Source organism: Dromiciops gliroides, chromosome X, assembly GCF_019393635.1.
Source record: "Dromiciops gliroides isolate mDroGli1 chromosome X, mDroGli1.pri, whole genome shotgun sequence".
Taxonomy (NCBI): Eukaryota; Metazoa; Chordata; class Mammalia; order Microbiotheria; family Microbiotheriidae; genus Dromiciops; species Dromiciops gliroides.
Window position 1 is genome coordinate 33,941,823 of NC_057867.1, and position 21,446 is coordinate 33,963,268.

A 21,446-nucleotide genomic window follows, 5' to 3' on the forward strand; every position below is an offset into this window, starting at 1 on the left:
TTCCATCTTGGGGAGGAGAGAGGGAAGGGAGGGTGGGAGAAAATTTGGAACTAAAAATCCTATGAAAACAAATGTTGAAAACTATCCTTATGTGTAATTAGAAAATAATAAAATACTTTTATCAACAAAAATCCTAAAAAATAGTAAATGCATCCTTCTCAGATCATGATGCAACAAAAATTACATGTAATAAAGAGCCATGGAAAGATAGACTGAAAATTAATTGGAAACTAAATAATCTCATCCTAAAGAATGAGTGGGTCAAACAACAAATCATAGAAACAACTTCATCCAAGAGAATGACAATAATGAGACAACATACCACAACTTATGGGATGCAGCCAAAGCAGTTCTTAGGGAAAATTTTCTATCTCTAATCATAGCCTCCCATCCTTCCTTCTGTTTCACTCCACCTAAATGTGTGCATTCTCACCATGGCTCTCGGTTACTCCACCTCTCCCTGTTCTCCCAGTCCATCATCCTAACTCTGACCTCACTCTGCTTCCTTCACAGTTTTGACCAATTCAACTACAAACTATCCTATACCCTGGAATCCCCTGCCCTCTTTTTCTAGCTCATGCCCTCTTGTCCAAGGCTCATGCCTTACCAAACTTACCCAGAGTTGCCTTCTTCCCTCCTATGTATATGCTACTGGAGAAAGTCTACTACAGATTTCTGTCTTCTCATCTCCAACTGTTCTCTATTTCCCTGATTAACACTCTTGTCCCAAGCCCCACAGCTGTTCCAAACCTCTTCTCTCCTCCAGCTGCCTGCACAGCTCTGTTCCTATGCCTTCCCAGCTGAGGACACTACCTCATTCTTTTACTGAGAAAATCCAGGCCATGGTTACAAACTCCCTCTTCTCTCCCCCACTTCACACCCCAGAACCCCTCTACATCATCTCCATTCTCTCGTCTTTTATAGCTGTTTCTGAAGAAGAGGCAGCCTTTCTCCTTGCCAAGACCAACCCTTCTGCCTGTATCCTTGATCCCATTCCCTCCTTTCTCCTTTGGAAGATTGCCCCCTCAAGTATTCCTTCTCTCTAATATCTAGTCTCTCCTTACCCACTGGCTTTTTTCAGCAATCTACAGATATAACCCAAGTCTTTCCAACCTACAACAAAAATTTTCACTTGCCCTTGCCATCCCCAGAAGCTATGGGACTATATCTCTTCTGTGGATCTATGAGATTTTCTTCCTCAGCCAACCATCAGCCAACCCTAGAAGGGGTTGTCTATATTTGCCCACATTTCCTCATCTTGGCAAAGTGGATAGAGCACCAGACCGGGAATCAGAAAGACCTGAGTTCAAATGTTGCCTCAGATACTTTCTAGCTGTATGACTCTGGGCAAGTTGTGTCACCTATGCCTGCCTCAGTTTCCCCATCTGCAAAATAGGGATAATAATACCTCCTGGGGTTGTTGTGAGGATCAAATAAGATAATAATTGTAAAGTGCTAAGCGCAATGCCCAGCACATAGAAAATCCTATATAAATGTTAGCTATTATTATTATCATTATCATTGTTATATTCACTTCTGAACCCCTTGAAGTCTGGCTTCTGATTTAACTCAAGAACTGTCCTTTCAGCAAAAACAGTAATAAAACAACCCCTGGAGAAGAACTGCCCCCTCCAAAGTTATCGGTGATCTCTTATAGTAACTGCCAAAGCCCAATAGCCATTTCTAAATCCTCAGTCTACTTGACCTCCATGCAGATTTTGATACTGCCAACCTCGACTTCTTTCTGTGATATTGCTGGCACTTGGTTTCCCTTCCTACCTGTCAATTTCTTTTCTTTCTCCTTTGCTGGCTACATCTCTTGCTCACTAAGTATGGGTGCGCCCTGTCTGTCCTAGGCCCTCTTCTTTCCTCTCTTTCAACTTTTCGCTTGGTGGTGACTCCTCAGTCTATATATTGAACCTTAATGTCTCTCCTGAATTCCAGGTGCTTGTTGCCAGCTGTCTTCTAGACATTTCCACATTGATGACCCACTGACATCTCAAACTCATTTTCTTTTTTTTCTTTTTTTATGTTTAGAGTTTTATTTTCCAAATTACATGTAAAAACAAATTTTGACATCAATTTTTAAAAACTTTGTGTTCCAACTTCTCTTCCTCCTTCCCTTCCCACTCCCCATCCCAAGAACTCAAGCAATTCAATATAAGTTATACATGAGTAGTCATGGAAAACATCTCCACAGTAGCCAGGTTATGAGAGAAAACAGATAAAAACAAAACTTCAGGGGCAGCTAGATGGCGAAGTGGATAGAGCACCGGCCCTGGATTCAGGAGTACCTGAGTTCGGTTCCAGCCTCAGACACTTAACACTTGCTGGCTGTGTGACCCTGGGCAAGTCACTTAACCCCAATTGCCTCACCAAAACAAAAAACAAAAAAACAAATAAATGAAAAAAACCCCAAAACTTCAGATTAAGGAATTGTCAAAAAATGTGTTTCAATCTATTTTCAGATACCATCAATTCTTTCTCTGTAGATGGACTGCAATTTTCATGTCTTTCAGAGTTATATTCGATCACTGCATCACTGAAAATAACCACGTGCTTCCCAGCAGATCTTCTTACACTGTTCATCATAACTTCAAACTCATTTTCAAAGTGGAACTCATTTGCTTCCCTTCTCTTCCCGACTCTAAATTTCCCTCTTTCATTTGAGGGCACTGTCATACTTCTAGTCATCGAGGTTGACAACCTCAGAATCATCTGTGATCCTTGATTCAACCCCATCGCCTTCCATACTTATTGTGTTCCCAAGTTTTATCAATTGACTTCTACATCTCACATGTGTGCCCTCCTCTCCACTCCCACTGCCATCACCCTTGTTGAGGTCCTCATCACCTCACACAGGTTTTTACATTAGCCTCCTAATTGGTTTCTTTGTCTCCAGTTACTTTTCCTTCCAATTTACCCTCCATACAACTGCCAAATTAACATTCCCAAAGCATAGGTCTGACTATGCCATTTCCTGCTTTAAAAATTCTTAGTGATGGGGGCAGCTAGGTGGCACAGTGGATAAAGCACCAACCCTGGATTCAGGAGGACCTGAGTTCAAATCCAGCCTCAGACACTTGACACTTACTAGCTGTGTGACCCTGGGCAAGTCACTTAAACCCCATTGCCCCTCACAAAAAAAATGTATATGGGGGCCACTATGGGGCATCTAAGTGGCACAATGGATAGAGTACTGGCCCTGAAGTTGGGAGGACCTGAGTTCAAATCTCACCTCACACACTTACTAGCTGTGTGACTCTAGGCAAGTCACTTAACCCAATTGCCTTAAACATCTGGGGCCATCTCCAGTTGTCCTGATGTATGTCTTGCCACTGGACCCAGATGACTCTGGAGGAGAGAGTGAAGTTGGTGACCTTGCTCAGCCCTCCCTCACTTCGATCCAGTTTACTGCAAGTTATGACATCACCCCAATATCACAATCCTCTTTGAGAAAGGACAAACAACAATATGGGGGCCATGAGTGAGCATTGTCTTCAAAGGGCTCACTCACATGCTGTGGTTCAAGAATTTTGTCAGGGAATGTTATGTTCTTCACTAGTCTATAGCCTCCAGAATTCATCTTTTCCTGCTTTTAAAAAATTGGCCCCACTTCTACCCAGCTGCCATATTCTTCTTCTCTGCCATCCTTCACAATTCCCTGGAAATAACCAAAAGCGATCCCGTGTTCACGTTGGCAAATGCTGCAGTGCCCTGGGACATTATCCATCTGGACCTGGTGACTTGACCTTGACCTGATTTCATATTGCCATGCCAATCCTGGATTTCAGTTCCCTATTAACCATATTCCCTCACTTTTCCAATTTTACAGAACATTCTCTCTGAAGCAAGAAAACAGAAGCAAAATAGGAATTGTCTTTCTCTCTGTCTCCTAAACATCTGCTCCGAGCATCAGGCCTATCCCTTCCGGGTAGTTCTTGTTTAGAACATATGTTAAAAAGTTTTTCTGACTGTTGTTAGAACTTTTCACAAGCCTCAACTCATTCTAAGGTTTAATAGCTCAGTTTCCTCCTCTATAAAATGTTGGATAAGATAAGCCTCAGCTCCCTTCTAGCATAAAATCAAGGATGCTCCTGATGATCACATAGGCCCGTACCCCAGCCTCCCATTTTCCTTGTCCCCCCATTTTATCCACATTGAGATCATTTCAAGGAATTACAGAACCTTGGAGATGATAGGGATCTTTGTGTTAGGGATGCAGTGGACCTAGGTTCAAATCCTATCTTTGACTTTTTTTTTTTTGTGAGGCAATTGGGGTTAAGTGACTTGCCTAGGGTCACACAGCTAGTAATTGTTAAGTGTCTGAGGTCAGATTTGAACTCAGGTCCTCCTGAATCCAGGGCTGGTGCTCTATCCACTGCGCCACCTAGCTGCCCCTATCTTTGACTTTTACTATTTGTGTGACCTTGGTGAATCTCCTAAGCCCCTTGGGCGTTTCTCTAAAATGAGGCAATTGGCCTAACTGGCCTCTGAGGTCCCTTCTGGTTCTGCATCTATAATTCAGTGTTTGATTTGGGGTTGATCACTTCCCCTCTCTGGGTCTCAGTTTCCTCTTTTATGGGGCAGTTCTAATGATCAGAAACATATCTCCCCAAATTGTCTCTTTGTAACTTCTACCAATTGCTCTTGGTTCTGCCTTCTGGGGGACCTAGAATACTTAAGATCAGTTGCCATGTCCCCCCTGAGTCTTCTCTTCTCCAGGATAAATCCCCCCCAGTTCTTCCTACCAATCCCGATACAAAATATATAGTCCTCTCACCACCTTGTTGCCAAACATTGGATAGACGCTCCAGCTTGTCAACATTTTTCCTAAGCCACAGTGCCCCAAACTAAGCACCATACTCCAGAGGTGGTCTAAACAGACCACAATGGTTCCCTTCCTCCTTCGAATGGGGTACTCTGTCTCTATTAAAACAGCCACTGATCTTAGCTTTCCTATTGTGTGGTGCTTTGCAGCCCACTAGAAATGCCAGCTCTCTTCAACCTAAACCAGATCAGAAATCCATAGAACTAGTGGTCCTTTGGAGGTCAGTCCAATACCCTCCTTTTTCTGAAGAGGGAGCTAACTTTTAGTCCTAGCAAAGAATTGGAAATCGAGGGGATGCCCATCAACTGGGGAATGGCTGAACAAGTTGTAGTGTATGTTTGTTTGTTTGTTTGCAGGCAATGGAGGTTAAGTGACTTGCCCAGGGTCACACAGCTAGTAAGTGTCAAGTGTCTGAGGCCGGATTTGAACTCAGGTACTCCTGACTCCAGGGCCGGTGCTCTATCCACTGTGCCAGCTAGCTGCCCCTAGTTGTAGTATATGAATGTAATGGAATACTATTGTGCTGTAAGAAATGATAAGCAAGCAGATTTCAGAAAAAACCTGGAAAGACTTACATAAACTAATGCTGAGTGAAGTGAGCAGAACCAGGAGAACATTGTTTACAATCACAGCAACATCGTTTGATGAAGAACTCTGAATGACAGCTATTGTCAGCAATACAATGATCCAAGACAATGCCAAAAGACTCATGATGGAAAATACTCTCCATATCCAGAAAAAGAACTATGGAGTCTGAATGCAGATGGAGACATGCTATTTTTACTTTTTTGTTGTTTTTTTTTCCCCTGTGGCTTTTCCTTTTGCTCTGTTTCTTCTTTCACAAATGTGTTCACATGACTGCACATAAATAATTTATATCATATTCCTTGATGTCTTGGGGAGGGGACCGGGGGTGGAGGGAGGGAGAAAAAATTTGGAACTCAAAATGTTATAAAAAATGAATGTTGGGGCAGCTAGGTGGTACAGTGGATAGAGCACTGGCCCTGGAGTCAGGAGGACCTGAGTTCAAATCTGGCCTCAGACACTTAACATTTACTAGCTGTGTGACCCTGGGCAAGTCACTTAACCCCAATTGCCTCACTAAAAAAAATGAATGTTGAAAATGATCTTGACATATAAATGGAAAAAATAAAATATTATTTACAAGGAAAAAAAGAAGAGGGAGCTGAGTCCCAAGGAAGTGTAGGGACTTGTTGGGGCTCACACAGGTACTAAGTGACAGAGACAAGACTTGAATCCAGACCTTCTGAATTCAGATCTAGCCCCTGTGCCAACCTGGTGTCTGGCCACACCTCCTCTCCCATCCTGCACTGGTAAAGTTGAATTTTTTGAGAACAAGTTTCAGAAACTACATTTTACCCTATCCAATGCTGTGTCTGATTCAGCCTGTGGAGAACTTTTGGATCCCAGCTCTGTCTTTTGATATTTTCATCATTCTTCCCAGCTTTGTGTTAACTCGGCCATAGACTGGATAAGAAGCCCATTTCTGCTTTCATTCAACTCACTGAGAGCAACGCTGAATCTTTGCAACTGTGCAGGCTTTCCTTTCCAAGTTTCTCAGGCGCTGGTATGAGACCTCTCTTTTCTCTCACAGGGAGGAAGGCCATTGCCAAACTTCCAAGGTTTTCTGGCGTTGTGTAGCTTCATATGGTCAGTGTCGGTGTCTAGAGGGGCACCCTAGGGACAGGGCAGGGAGGCAAAGGGGAACCTTCTGTTCTGTTCCCTGGGCCTAGAGGAAGATACCTCTTATCCTGATGGGCCTGGTGCTGACCTCACCCCTCAGGCCAGACCTGAGTCCTCTGTGGGGAAACAAGAGGGGAGCTGCTAAGAAGTCTTCGTGGCCAGAGCCAGCTCCAAGGGTGGGGAGCTTCTCAGGAGCAGATATTATCAGTGGGAGCCAAAAGAGTAAACAAAATACAATCAATTGAGCCAGGCCTGACCTTCCTCTCCAGAAGCTGCCTGTAAGAAGCATGAGTGACTCCCGGGTCAGCCTGGGGTGGGGGGGTGGGGAGGGAGGAGGCAGAGAGGAGAACAGGAAGGAGGTCCTGAAGGAAACCTGGGTCAGTATAATTCAACAGACATTTATTAAGTGCCTACTGAATGTAAGGCACTTCTATATGAAAAGCCTAGTTCATGGATAACCAGGAAAACCGGAATCCAAGCTCCACTTCACTGGGACCCTTGGCAACTTCTCTGTGCTCCGGGCAGCTCTTAGGACTTTAAGTTGAAGCAGAGGTAACCAGTTGCATTGGTAGAGAGAAGTTCTTTATCTGAGAGTTCCATACATCAATAATATGACAGGTGCAGTCTCTACTAGGCCCTACATAGTGGCAATTAGGTGGGACAGTAAACAGAATGCTGGGCCTGAGTGTCAGCAAGACCTGGCACTGACTAGCTGTGTGACTCTGGACAAGTCACTTACCCTCTGTTTTCTTCAGTTTCCTCAACTGTAAAATGGTGGTAAAAATAGCACCTGACTCCTAGGGTTGTTGTGAGAATCAAATGAGATGGTATTTGTAAAGTGCCTGGAACCTAGTTGGTACTTAATAAATGTACCACTCTGGAGTCAGGAAAACCTGAGTTCAAATCTGGCCTCAGACACTTCATAGTTGTGTGACCCTGGGCAAGTCACTTCACCCTGCTTGCCTCATTTTCTTCATCTGTAAAATGAGCCGGAGAAGTACATGGCAAACCACTCCAGTATCTTTGTGAAGAAAACCCCCAAAGGGGTCATGGAGAGTCAGACATGACTGAAAGAACTGAACAACTATATACAAGGCACTGTGCAACAAAAAGATGGCTTCCCACATCTTGCCAACATGGGGGTAGCTACAAGTCTCTATGATTTTTCCTGAGGGGATCAAGAAGTAGTTAGCAGTCTATGTTTGCTAGTATTTGGAACACCAAGCTGTGAGTCCTATGATGTGGAAGAAGATTCAGTGGTCATTCTCACAATGTATTCTGGGAGTTCAGTCAAGTCTAGTTGGAGAGGGAGGGAACCAGGGCAAGCAAGTGTGAGGATAAGGCAGTACATTTTGGACTTGGCATTAGAACAGAAGGAGTGACCTGAGGGGGAGGCCGAGTTGGGCCCGAAGCTGAGCAGCTTTGCTATGGTTTTAGATTATTCTGCATGACCTTGGGCAAGTCCTTTCCCCTCCCTGGGCCTCAGTTTCCTCCTCAGTAAAATGAGGAGAATTGGACTTGATGGCCCTCATAAGTCCCTTCTGCTTTAAGTCTATGCCCATCCCATGTCAGGCTTTACCATGGAGCACATGGATGGGCTCATCAGTTTTCCCTTGTTCTTGCCGTGAGCCCAACCCATCTGTTTTTGTTCCTCCATTTCTTGGATAACACCGTTTACTCCACTTGCCTTGTCGGTTCCTTATTTATGCACTGCCCTTTTTACCCATCCCATGTGCCTCTCTTTGTCCTCTGTGTGATACTCATTTTCGGTTCTTCAGAAATTGTAGCATTTCATGTTTTGTAGGCATACAACAAACCCAGAAACAAAGTTTGTTACTCAAAAGATGAGCTTTTGGCGGGCAGCTAGGTGGTGCAGTGGATAAAGCACCATCCCTGGGTTCAAGAAGACCTGAGTTCAAATCTGGCCTCAGACACTTAAAACTTACTAGCTGTGTGACCCTGGGCAAGTCACTTAACCCCCATTGCCCCGGAAAAAAAAAGATGAGCTTTTGTTTCAGGGAGAAGTTTGGGGTTGTTTAAAAGAATTTCCCAGTTTCCCAAAGGCAACTCTAACTAGTTCTCCTGCTCTCATTCAATTCTAGGCCTAATTCCTTGTCCATTTTCAGTGTATCCTCAAGATAGATAAATGATAGGCAGATGGTTGGATAGATGAGAGAGAAAGATTGTCAAGTTCTCTGTGTTGTCCATGCAACAGCATAATGTAGTCTAGTCAATAGGCATTCTTCATTCTCTCTTTCCTGAGTTGAGAATTAAACCAACTTCTTTTCTGAGTGGTTCTGGCTTTCTTCCAAGAGACTCTATGATGCTTCTGGACTTGATAGAGTTAGCACAGTGACCACAACAAGCAGATGCATGGGGTTGGGGCAGGGGTGGGGGGCCCTCACTATCCATAAGAAGCCTCTCCCTCCCAGACTTGACACTGAATTTTTTCCTCAGTGGCGAACACCTTTCCCTTTTGTGCCTCATCTGTTATCAATAATCAGAATAAATTAATGTAATGGAATCAAAAAATGTGGGAAGATCTATAAGAACAGAAAATGGTAAAATAGGCAGAAACCCAGAAAACAATGCATGAAAAGCTCACTGAAAGGAAACTAATTTCTAAATCACCCATCAAAAAAACAATGAGTCCACACAGATGAGTCCTTTAAACATGGCGGGGGGGGAGGGGGTGCCTCTGAGGGCCCAATATTGTATACCTTGTCGACAGGTTAAAAGTGAAAATTGTGAAACTATTCAGAATAAACTCCAAAATAAGGGGATGGGACTCAATGGCCCTTGAGTTCTCTTTCCACTTTAAAGGTGGAACCCTAATAAGGCTCATACCTTCCCCTTCCAATTATTTTCTTTCAAGGAACCTACATTTAGAAGCCTTGTGGCTTGGGGATTACCCATAAACCATTTGTTTCTTTTCTTTTCTTTTCTTTTTTTTGGCGGGGCAATGAGGGTTAAGTGACTTGCCCAGAGTCATACAGCTAGTAGGTGTCAAGTGTCTGAGGCCAGATTTGAACTCAGGTCCTCCTGAATCCAGGACCAGTGCTTTATCCACTGCCGTGCCACCTAGCCGCCCCAAACCATTTATTTTGATTCACCAAAGCCAAAGCTTGTAGACATCCTCCCCGGCACCTCTTCTTTCTTCTCTCTTTCAGGATGCTCCTATTGAACCTGCCCCAACCCAGATTTCTTCATTGCCTCTCCCCACTCTCATTCTCTGGATACCTAGAATGTTCTCCCTCTCTCCACTCTGACTACTGACCTCCCTGGCTTCCTTTAAATTCCAACTATGATCCCATCTTTTACAGGAAGCCTTGCCCAACTCCTCTTTATTCCAGCATCTTCCCTCTGCTCATTATTTCCTGTTTATCCTGTATATAACTTGTTCTGCACGTATTGTTTTGCATGCTGCCTCCCCTGTTAGGTTGTAAGTACCTTTGCATCAGGGACTGTCTTTTGCCTCCTTTTGTATCATCAGTGCTTAGCACAGTGCCTGGCACATAGTAGGCACTTAATAAATGTTGATTGATTGATTCTCATCAAAATTATCTGACTTCACTATTTCTGCTAGAAGCTTCTCCATTCCGTAGGACTTCTGTACCCTCGACTGCTTCTCACCAACTGTCTTGTTGCCCTCACCTCTCCTAGCCAATTAGCCACCAGGTGCTGCCAATTTCATTCATGTAGCATCTCTCACCTCCATCCCCTCCTTTCTCTTCTCACTGCTACATAGCCTAGTAAAGCCCTCCTTACCATCTAAACCATTGCAGTATCTTCAATCAGTCACTGGACAAGCATTTATTAAGCATCTACTATGTGCCTGGCTCTGTGCTAGGCTGTGGGGATATACAAAGACAAAAGTGAAACTGCTTCTGCTCTCAAAGAGCTTACATTCTGAAGGAAGAAACAATATTATTCATAGAAGACATATTCAGGGGGAAAGTGGTAGCAGTTGGAGGAACCATCTGGAGGTGACTCTTGAGCTAAATCTTGGAGGAGAACAAAGATTCCAAGAGAGAGAGGTGTGGAGAAAGTGCATTCCAGATATGAGGGACAACCATTGTAAAGGCCCAGAGGTGGAGCTGGATCACCATGTGGGAGGTCAGCTTAGCTGGACTGTGGGGTAACTGAAGACTAGAGAGGTAGGATAAGATCCTGGAGCTGGAGGAGAAGGAGCCTCTGAGACCATCTAAAGCAACACATTCATTTTACCAACGAGGCCCAGTATGCTAAAATGACTTTCTCCAGGTTACTCAGGCAGTTTACTGTAGCTTTCACTACAGGCAGGAACTGAACCCAGTTCCTCTGATTCTAGGGTTAGTACTCTGATGTACAAAATACATTCAAAGCAAATACAGGGAAGACTTACATGAACTGATACAAAGTGAAGTGAGCAGAACCAGGAGAACACTGTACACAGTAACAGCAATATTGTATGATGTACAGCTGTGATAGACTTAGGTCTTCTCAGCAATACAATGATCCAAGACAATCCCAAAGGACTCATGATGAAAAATGCTCTCCACCTCCAGAGGAAGAACGGATGGAGTCTGAATGCAAATAGGAACATACTTTTAAAACTTCCTTTTTCTTTTTCTTTTTTTGGGTCTGTGTTTTCCTTCACAACACGGCTAATATGGAAATGTTTTGCATGACCGCACGTGTATGATCCATATCAATATTGCTTGCCTTCTCAAGTAGGAGGGAAGGGAAGGAAGGAGGGAATTTGAAACTCAAAATTAAAAAAAATGTTAAAAATTGTTTTTACATGTAATCGAGAACAAATAAAACAACAAAACAAAGCAAACACAAGTCGTTCCAGGGTGGTAAAACCTGAGCCCTTTGCCTTGAAGCAGCCCAATGAGGGAATGGGATGTTTCTGTCGGCAATGCAAACCTTTCCCACAACCTGGAGGAAAAGGGAACCAGAAGATGCATTGTGTTGTCCCTAAAGAAAAATAAAGAGCAAAGGGCAGATGCCTCAAAGAAGCACATTTAGACTTGATGTGAGGAAAAATATGTCTACAAGCCTCTGGACGTGGCAAGCTCCCCCTCACTGAAGGTCTTCAGGTAGAGGCTGGATGGCTCCCTTGTCTAGGATGTGGTAGAGGGTACTCTTGTTCAGAACAGATGGCCTCAGAGGTCCTGACTAACTCAGAGGGTCTGGGACTGATGCCAAATCCGCCACCTAGAACATGAGGTTCAAAATTGGAAGACCTGGGTTCAAAGCCTCCCTCTGCCACATACTATATGCATGACCTTGGACAAGTACTTTCCCCTCTCTAGGCCTCAGTTTCCTCCTCTGTAAAATGAGAGGGGACTAGTGGCCCCTGTGGTCCTTTTCAGTTTGATATCTAGGCTCCTATGATTCTCTGTGAATGAGGGATTTGGAAAAGACCAGTTTCCTTATAGCTCTGATGTTCTAGGTACCTATAGACATCACTGTGGTATGTGATTAGAAGGTTGCTGGGAAGAGCCCTTGGTATTTCCCTCATCAGCTCATGTTCTACCCCTTGAGATGATCTAATTTTGTGGGCTGGAGGGGCCTAAAGGCATTGAGGTTCCAGTCTCAGGGTTAAGATGGCTACATTGCCCATTGGATGGGACAGCAATAGTGAGTGTTCTATCCTGTGTTTGAAAGTTTGTAAATGACTTTGCTCCCAGAAACCTTGTATGGAAAGTCCTTTTATTTTCTTTTTCTTTTTTGCAGGGCAATGGGGATTAAGTGACTTGCCCAGGGCCACACAGCTAGTAAGTGTCAAGTGTCTGAGGCCGGATTTGAACTCAGGTACTCCTGACTCCAGGGCCAGTGCTTTATCCGCTGCACCACCTAGCTGCCCCCCAGAAACCTTGTGTAAAGATGTATGCCCATTTTTCAGTTGAGGGAAGAGGTTCAAAAGGATTAAAAACATGTTTAAATGTAATGTGGATAGCATAAGCAGGGCTATACCCACTTGCCCTGACTCCAGTTTCCAAATGAACCCAGAGCCTGAATTCTAGTAGTTAGCACTTAAGTCTGTACAGGTCAGGGAAGAGGTCGGGAAAAACTGGGGCCCAGGCCTCCAGTGTAGGCCTTGAAGCCTGAAGGACAGCACTTAAGTGAGGAACTGAATGGGGTCCAAAGCCATTCTCTGCTCAGAACTCCCATTTCTCAAGAACACAAAGACTTTCAATGCCATGATCATTATGCCCATTTAAAGAAGAAAAAACTGAGGGGAAAGACTTGCCCACAGTTCTGCAGAAGCCACAACTAGAACCCAGAGCTACTGACTCTAATTCTACTCCTCTGGGCCTTGGCACCACTTTCCATCGATGGGAACCAGAACAATGGTCTGTCTAGGTAAGTGTGCACATGAGGCCACCTTTGTGAAGGGGCATCTAAAAAGATGGGGTCTGCAGAAGCAACAGCACCAACCTTGGAAACAGGACTCCTGAGACCTGACTCTTTCAGCCACTAACTTGGCACGTGGCCTTGGGCAAGTCACTTCCACCTTCTGTAAAATGAAGAGCTTAAGGGGCAGCTAGGTGGCACAGTGGATAAAGCACCAGCCCTGGATTCAGGAGGACCTGTATTCTAAGACTCCTCCCAACTCTGACATTCTGTGTTCTCAGATCCCTTCCAGCTTTGACATTCTGTGTTCTAAGGTCCTTCCCTCCTCTGACATTCTCTGTTCTAAGGTTCCTTCTAGTGCTGACATCCTGTGGTTCTATGAAACCCTAGTACTTCCTAGATAGAGCAGGTAACATTTCTCTTCTAGAACCCAGGTGAGGGGCAGCTAGGTGGCGCAGTGGATAGAGCACCGGCCCTGGATTCAGGAGTACCTGGGTTCAAATCTGACCTCAGACACTTAACACTTACTAGCTGTGTGACCCTGGGCAAGTCACTTAACCCCAGTTGCCTCACAAAAAAAAAAAATAAACCCAGGTGGTAGTTGCCCAGATCACGGACCCAATAGGTGGAGGTAAGGACAACATGATGTCCTTACCGATTTCCCTTTGACATTTTCTCTCCAGTGTTTAGATCTCTGTCAGGCCATATTCGGCCTGTAAAGGCTGATCCAGAATTAGCACAGGAAGGGGAGTCTGGGCTGTGATCAAGCCCTGAAGGGGAAGCCAGGAAATGCAGACCACTCAGCAAATAACAAGCTGAGGAGACATGCTTTCGGCAAAGGTCTAAATATTATTGTTTTCTGTCTTGGTGCCAAAGTGATAATGCCTGGAACAATAGGGCTGACATTTTCTACCCGATCACCCAGACTGTTCTCCAGAGGGCCCTTCCAGGGGCTGCTCTCAAGCTGGCCTCAAATCCCAGGGACCCAATGTTGGACGGTTATTTTGAGACCGCCTTTCCAGGAGCCAAAGTCACTCCAGTTCTTCCCAGGACACAATATTCCTGACAGATGGAGACCTTCCAGGCAGCCTCAAGGATTGCCAGGCTCAGACCGGGGTCAGACCAGGGTCAGGGGGCCTTCCCTACCCATGTATCCATCCACTTGACAGGTACCTATGGGCTGTGGTTCCCATGTGGTCAGCATGAGGTTGGAGAATGGGCCTTGGCATATGATGGGTTATAGAGTGAAGATCCACAAAAGCTTGAGGCAGTCAGTTTCACTGTTTGTTTTCCCTTTCCCCCTTCCCCTTCTTCACTACAAAGGGACACGATGTCAAATGGAAAGAACCCTAGATCACTCTGGGTGAGCACTGTGCATGTTTTTTTTTTACTAGACCAACAATTTTCTCAGTTTAAGGAATTCTCATGCAGTTCCCTATCAGTGCAAATCAACAATCACTCTGCTGTTTGTACTCTAGTGGAGAGATTAGGTGACTTGTCTAGGGAGGGTTACACAGCCAGTGTTTGTCTGAGCCAAGGCTTAAGCCCAAGTCTCCTCAACTTCATTGTCAACTTTCTATCCATTAAGTCACTACCTCTCTTAGGTGTTCACTAAATGTCTTGTTTGCTGAATGAATTTCCTCTCCCTGGGTTTGCTTCCCTTATTTGGATGGGTAGCAACTGGACTAAATGGTGTTAAATATGGGGTCCAGTGGCAATGCAGAGTGTTGCCAAACTAGATTAAATTGTTATTGGGAAATACTTATCAAACTAAATAAAAATACAATAAAACATAGATAATAACATAGTTTAAAACAAAGTCAATATACCCCCCTCAGGGATCCTCAGCATGTGGCCCCCATTTTTAGTTGAGTTTGACACCATTGGACCAAGTGACTACAAAGATTCCTCTTAGATTCTATGCTCTAGGGTCACCTCTATTTTTAGCATCCTCATTTACTTTATTTCAAACAAGATCATGTATACATAAAGCCCCCTGCAATTTAGCTGGCTGCATGCAAAAGGGCCCACTGGTAAAGCAACCAAGCAGTTAGAGGGGGTGGAAACCCTTGTCCCTAAAGCTTGACTTTGTCTTTGTTCCTTTTCCCCCTAATCTATATGGAAGAATGGAAGAGGCTTAGGGTTGGAACACCAGGCCACCTCAAAAACCAGATATGTTTAGTAGGCATTGGCTAAATAACTAGTACCCAGCCTTCAGAAATGAACATTGAAGGGGGCAGCTAGGTGGAGCAGTGGATAAACACCAGCCCTAGACTCAGGAGGACCTGAGTTCAAATCTGGCCTCAGACACTTGACACTAGTTGTGTGACCCTGGGCAAGTCACATAACCCTCATTGCCCCACCCCCAAAAAAGAGTTCCTATCCAGAAATGAACATTGGACAATCACTCCAAAAAAAGAGAAGAAATGAACATTGGGAGGTCTGAGAAAGATGTCTCAAATTCCTAATTGAGGACTACAAACAGTGACAGCACTGCCAAGTGCTGTCCAAACCAAATTAAAATCTAACTGTAAAATTTTTAACAGAATAAATAAAAATATAATAAAACATAGGTAATATTAATTTGTGGTTTTCTAAGTCAATATGTGGCCCCCAGAGACCTGTTTCTATTTAATTTGACACCCCCAGTCTAAGAGATGCTCACCATAAGCCAAGGTGAGAGAAAAATGGAGGTAGAAATTTTGAATCCAAGTCTTGGACCCCAAATCTATCATCCTTTCTTCTTGCTGATCCAAGGCAAGACTCTCTTGTCTCTACTAAAAGAGCCAAAGAAGGAAGTGGCCTCTGAGCTTTTTTGCTTAGAGGGAGTAGCAGTCCCAACTCTTCTCTGGAGAAAGAAATAGGCAAGGATTTCAGCTGAGCTGGAACCTGGAGGCAGAGATAAGCTCCCCAAGGCAGCAGGGGTACAGTGTCCAGTTGGGCAGTTATCTAGCAGAGCAGCACTCAGTGGAGAAGTATCAGGTGGTAACTGAAGCCAATAGAAAACAGGGCCCACAGCAGGATGATGTCACTGGAAGTGCCCCCTGCACACACAGGCCATGGTTTCATGTATGTGTGTCCTTCCAAGTGTACACTCTAGCAACACATATTCCTTGCATATCAGTACCTCCATATATATATATATTTTTTTTCCTATGTGTCTCCACCCTTCTCACTGATGTATATATCTGTAGGCAACTATGCCCAAGGTTTATGAGGGATTTGTTGTATTACAAATTTTCTTACTATGTTGTTGCTGTTCAGTCACTTCAGTAGTGTCCAACTCTGTGACCCCATGTGGGGTTTTCTTGGCAGAGATATTGGAGTGGTTTTTGCCATTTCCTTCTCTAGCTCATTTTCTAGATGAGGAAACTGAGGCAAGCAGGGTAAAGTGGCTTGCCCAGTGTCACACAGCTAGTAAGGTGTCTGAGGCCAGATTAGAACTCAGAAAGATGGCTTCTCTATCCACTGCAGTGCCACCTAGCTGCCCATTGCATCAAATGCTTTTTCTTTAAACTGTCCTCTAGCTGACTACTAAAGGTAAAAACATTTGTGGGGGCTCATAACTTATAGTTTTAGGGGATGTCTGACCCATACAATGACCCAGGATAGTTATTCTCTAGGGGCTCTGACCTGCAACCTCTAGGTGCTACATATATAAAATACTTTTTAAAACTTAAAGTGCTATAAGAGTGGCAGCTGTCATCAGTATTAATAATATTATATTACCATAACATATAATAGGAAAGTGTAATGTTACTATTAAAGAATATTAATATTATATCATCATAATATCATATAATAACATTATTATATTATGATGTCATCCTCATCACCATCATCCCATGTACATTTGTTTCTATGTTGGTTTCTATACATGTTTCTTTTCTATGTGCCAGAAGGGGGTGACCAGGATAGTTGAGGGCCTCAAGTTAACGCTATATAAAGATCAATGAAAGAGAAGAGAAAACATGGAGTGGGGGAGGGGGTGGGAGAGAGGCATGAGAGCTGCCTTCTAGTATCTGAAGGGCTGTCAGGTGGAAACAGGACCGAATTTGTTCAGCTTGAAGCCAGAAGGAAGAACTAGTTCCCATGATCTTGGTGTGGCAAGGGCATAGGGAATCGCCAAGGCAGATTTTACCTCAATGTCAAGAAAGCCTTTCCAATAATCGGAGCTGTCCCAGAATGATATGGACCGCACTGCTTGGAGGAAGTGGGGAGTGGGACCCCTCTCACTCAATGTCTTCAAGCGAAGATCCAATGGTCCCTTCTTGGGGACATTCTAGAAGGGGTTTCTGGATAAGGAGGGATTGTAAATACCTTCTGAGAGTCTATGGTTCTCTCTTATCATGTGGTCAATTCTGTGTTGTGTGCTGGTATATTTAGTGCATGTGTTTGAGAGAGAAGAGAAAGGAGACAGGGAAGAAAGGAAAGGAGGAGAGAGGAAAGGAGGAAGGGGGATATGAAGACAGAGACAAAAGCAGAAGACAGAGAGAACCTCGCTCCATAATGTTTTTTGAAGAGGAGGAAAACACAGACCTGAGATACCCCCAGCTGATACTGACACAAACAGTGTAGCTGCTCAACAACTTGTTCTACATTTGGAAATCCAGTATCACTTGAGCTTTGATGCCCATAGCCCTTCCCTTGCCTGGGGCACTGTCTCTTTCCTGCATCCTTGCAATCCTTGGGGCCATGGGCTTCTGGGGCATTTAATCAGGTTTCCATGGGATACACTAGTGTTTGATCAGGGCTCAATGGTGGGTATAATCAAGGTTAGCCTTGCTCTACTTGGCCCCAGAGGTCAGAACTAGGAGCTATGGGTGGGATGTACAGAGGGGTCTTATTTGGGCTTAATGTTAGGACAAACTTCGTAACAATCTGAGCTATTCCAAAATGGAGTGGGCTCCATGGACATGATCATGTTGCCATGGTATTGGATCAAGATGTCACGTGGGGTGCAGAGGATTCTATAGAGTGAAAGAGGAACTATATTTCCCAACAGCAGAGGGCCTTTAGGCAGCCTATATCTTCATGAGATGAAAGGAAAAACTGTCTCAGCTTAGTCTTATGCTACTCAAGGGTCAGTAGGCAGAAAGGGCCACCTCAGGTTAGCCTTTTCCTAGGACTTGTCTTTGTCTCCTATCTGGCCCTATTTATGGCACCACAGAATTATAAACACTGTCCTCACACCATCACCACTGTCACCAAACACACACACACACACACACACACACACATACACATCTTGTATTATTTTTTTTGGTGAGGCAATTAGGGTTAAGTGACTTGCCCAGAGTCACACAGCTAGTAAGTGTTAAGTGTCTGAGGCTGGATTTGAACTCAGGTCCTCCTGAATCCAGGGCCAGTGCTCTATCCATTGCACCACCTAGCTGCCCCACATCTTTTTTTTTTTTTTTAGTGAGGCAATTGGGGTTAAGTGACTTGCCCAGGGTCACACAGCTAGTAAGTATTAAGTGTCTGAGGCCAAATTTGAACTCAGGTACTCCTGACTCCATGGCCGGTGCTTTATCCACTGTGCCACCTAGCTGCCCTGCCCCACATCTTGTATTTTTAAGCAAGCAGGGAGCCTCACTCATAAATTTTCCATAAAGTTCCTCAGTTCCCAAGAATACCTTTGCTTATATCAGTCAACATACGCCTGGATTATTTCTAAGAAGTTTGAATTCTGGCAGGCAAGAACTACTTGGACCACTTCTGGCAAAGTGCTGGTGAAACCTGGACAGCTAGGCTACAGCTCAGGAAACAGATCCTCAACTGGTCTCCAAAAATGAGTTGAAGAAGATTTATACAATATTCCAAGGATCTTTGTTGTTGGCATGGGTCCTCCTGCCACTGAAACAGATTTTGAGCTCTTTGCAATTTAGTAGATGGCCTTCAAGAGTCATGGTGATCATGGAAAGGGGAAAGGGACCCACATGTACAAAAATATTTATAGCTGCTCTTTTTGTGATGGCTAAGAATTGAAAATCAAAGGAATGCCCATCAATTGGGGAATGTCAAAACAAGCTGTGGTATATGGCCGTGATGTAATATGTGCTATAAGAAATGACAAGCAGTATGATTTCAGAAAGTCCTGGAAAGATTTGTATGAACTGATGTATAGTGAAGTGAGCAGAACCAAAAGAACATTGTGCATAGAGACAACAATATTTTTTTGATCAACTGTGAATTACTTGACTATTCTCAACAATACAGTGATCCAAGACAATCCCAAAGGACTATTGATGAAACATACTATCCACCTCCAAAGAAAGAACTGATGTTGATGGAACACAGACTGAAGCATGCTATTTTTCACTTTCTTTCCTTTTTTTCTTTTATTCAAGTTTTCTTATACAAATGACTAATATAGTAATGTTTTACATAATCATACATGTATAACCTATATCTGATTGCTTACTGCCTCAGGGAGGGGAGAGGGGAGGGAGGGAGGGAAGGAGGGATAAAAATTGGAACCCAAAACTATAAATAAAAATGTTTATTACTTTAAAAAAGAGTCATGGTGACCAGGAGAGAATTCTGGGAAGATGGCAGAGTAAATCAGAAAACTTTTGTCTCTCCAAATTACTGCCACAAAAAAAAAAAAAAAGACAGAACATCATCTCAGAGGGTATGTAGAGCAGCAGAAATAAACAAAAGTCAGGCTAAAGCAATTGTCCAAAGACAAACTGAGAGGACCCCATGAAAGACCCAACCTCCAGGGGCTGAGGTATGTCAGAGTGAAGTACAAACACCTCCAAGTGGACTCTGCTGAATCAATAAACAACAAACCCTGAGGGGCAGCTGGGTTAGGAGGCAGCCTCAGCCTTAAAAACTTTCACCTTAGGGGCAGCTAGGTGGCGCAGTGGATAAAGCACCGGCCCTGGATTCAGGAGGGCCTGAGTTCAAATCCCGTCTCAGACACTTGACACTTACTAGCTGTGTGACCCTGGGCAAGTCACTTAACCCCAATTGTCTCACCAAAAACAAACAAACAAACAAAACCTTTTCACCTCAGGGACAGTGTGAGGATCAGACCTCTGAGTAGAAGAAGGACTTTACATTGTCGAAGGATACCAAGCACAGCTGTACTGACCAGAATCTTCAATAGTCTAGGCTGTCACTGTGGGGGAGAAGGAGCTAGCATACATCCAGTAAGTGCAGTAGCAGAGGGGCAGGTATCCTGCTGGCTGTGGGCACTTGCAAGGGAGCAGAGTCACTGTTTCAGTTCCAGGGCAGAGAGGAGAGCTGTAGTTTGCAGTCACTGGAGGGACCTCAGGGAGCAAGAGCATTTGTGAGACAGCATGGCTGAGAGCCCTAGCCATGGCTTAGGAGAGGAGAGCTCAAAGTCGGGCCCCAAGACAGACCTCAGAAAATAACAGTAAGAAGAACCTGAGGCTTGGGGTATCATTCCCCATACCTCAGAACTAGAACTTGATTATACTAATAGCTGCTAAAAAAATAAAAATAAAAATAAAATAAGCAAACAAAGGGAAAAGAACCCAACCATAGATAACTATCATGGGGCTAGAGAAGCTCTGAGTTCATATTCAGAGGAAGATAACGGAGCTAAAAAATCCACTCCTTTTTCAATGAGAAATGTCAAATGGTCCCAAGCACAAAAAGAGTTCATGGAAGAATTGAAAAAGGACTTTAAAAATCAAATAAGAGAAATCGAGGAAAAAATTAGAAAAAAAATAAGAGCAATCCAAGAAAATTTTGAAAAGAAAGTCAACTGACTACAAATAGACTGAAAATAGAGAATCAGAAACTTAAGAAAATAATTCCTTGAAAACTGGAACTGGGCAAGGGGAAGCTAATGATGTTCTAAGACACCAAGAAATAATAAAACAAAATCAAAAGAATGAAAAAAATAGAAGAGAATATGAACAATCTTATCAGAAATACAACTGATCTGGAGAACAGATCAAAGAGAAATAATATAATAGTCAGACTACCTAAAAATTATGATAAAAATATTTATACAATATTACAAGAAATTATCAAGCAAAATTTCCCTGAAGTTCTAGAACAAGAAGGCAAAGCAGAAATAGAAAAAAATCAAAACAAAAACAAAAAAACTTTGTGACTTGATTATGGGGTGGCTAGGTGGCACAGTGGATAGAGCACTGACCCTGGAGTCAGGAGGACCTGAGTTCAAATCCGGCCTCAGACACTTGACACTTACTAGTCGTGTGACCCTGGGCAAGTCACTTAACCCCAATTGCCTCACCAAAAAAACAAAAACAAAAAAACTTTGTGAGAAAAAATATCCACTGATCACCACCTGAAAAAGATCCCTGGAGAGAAATATACAGGAAGATAATAGCCAAATTTCAAAGCTTCCAAGTTAAGGAGAAAATATTGCAAGGAACAAGAAAAAAAATTAAATATCATGGAGCTACCATAAGGATTACATAAAACCTAGCAGCTATTACAGTGAAGGACCATAGGTCTTGGAATAGAGCAAGTAGAGCAAAGTTAAGTATAATCCAGAATGGGAAAAAAAGACATTTAACAAACTGAAAGACTTTCAGGTATTTGTGACAAAAACAGCAGAACT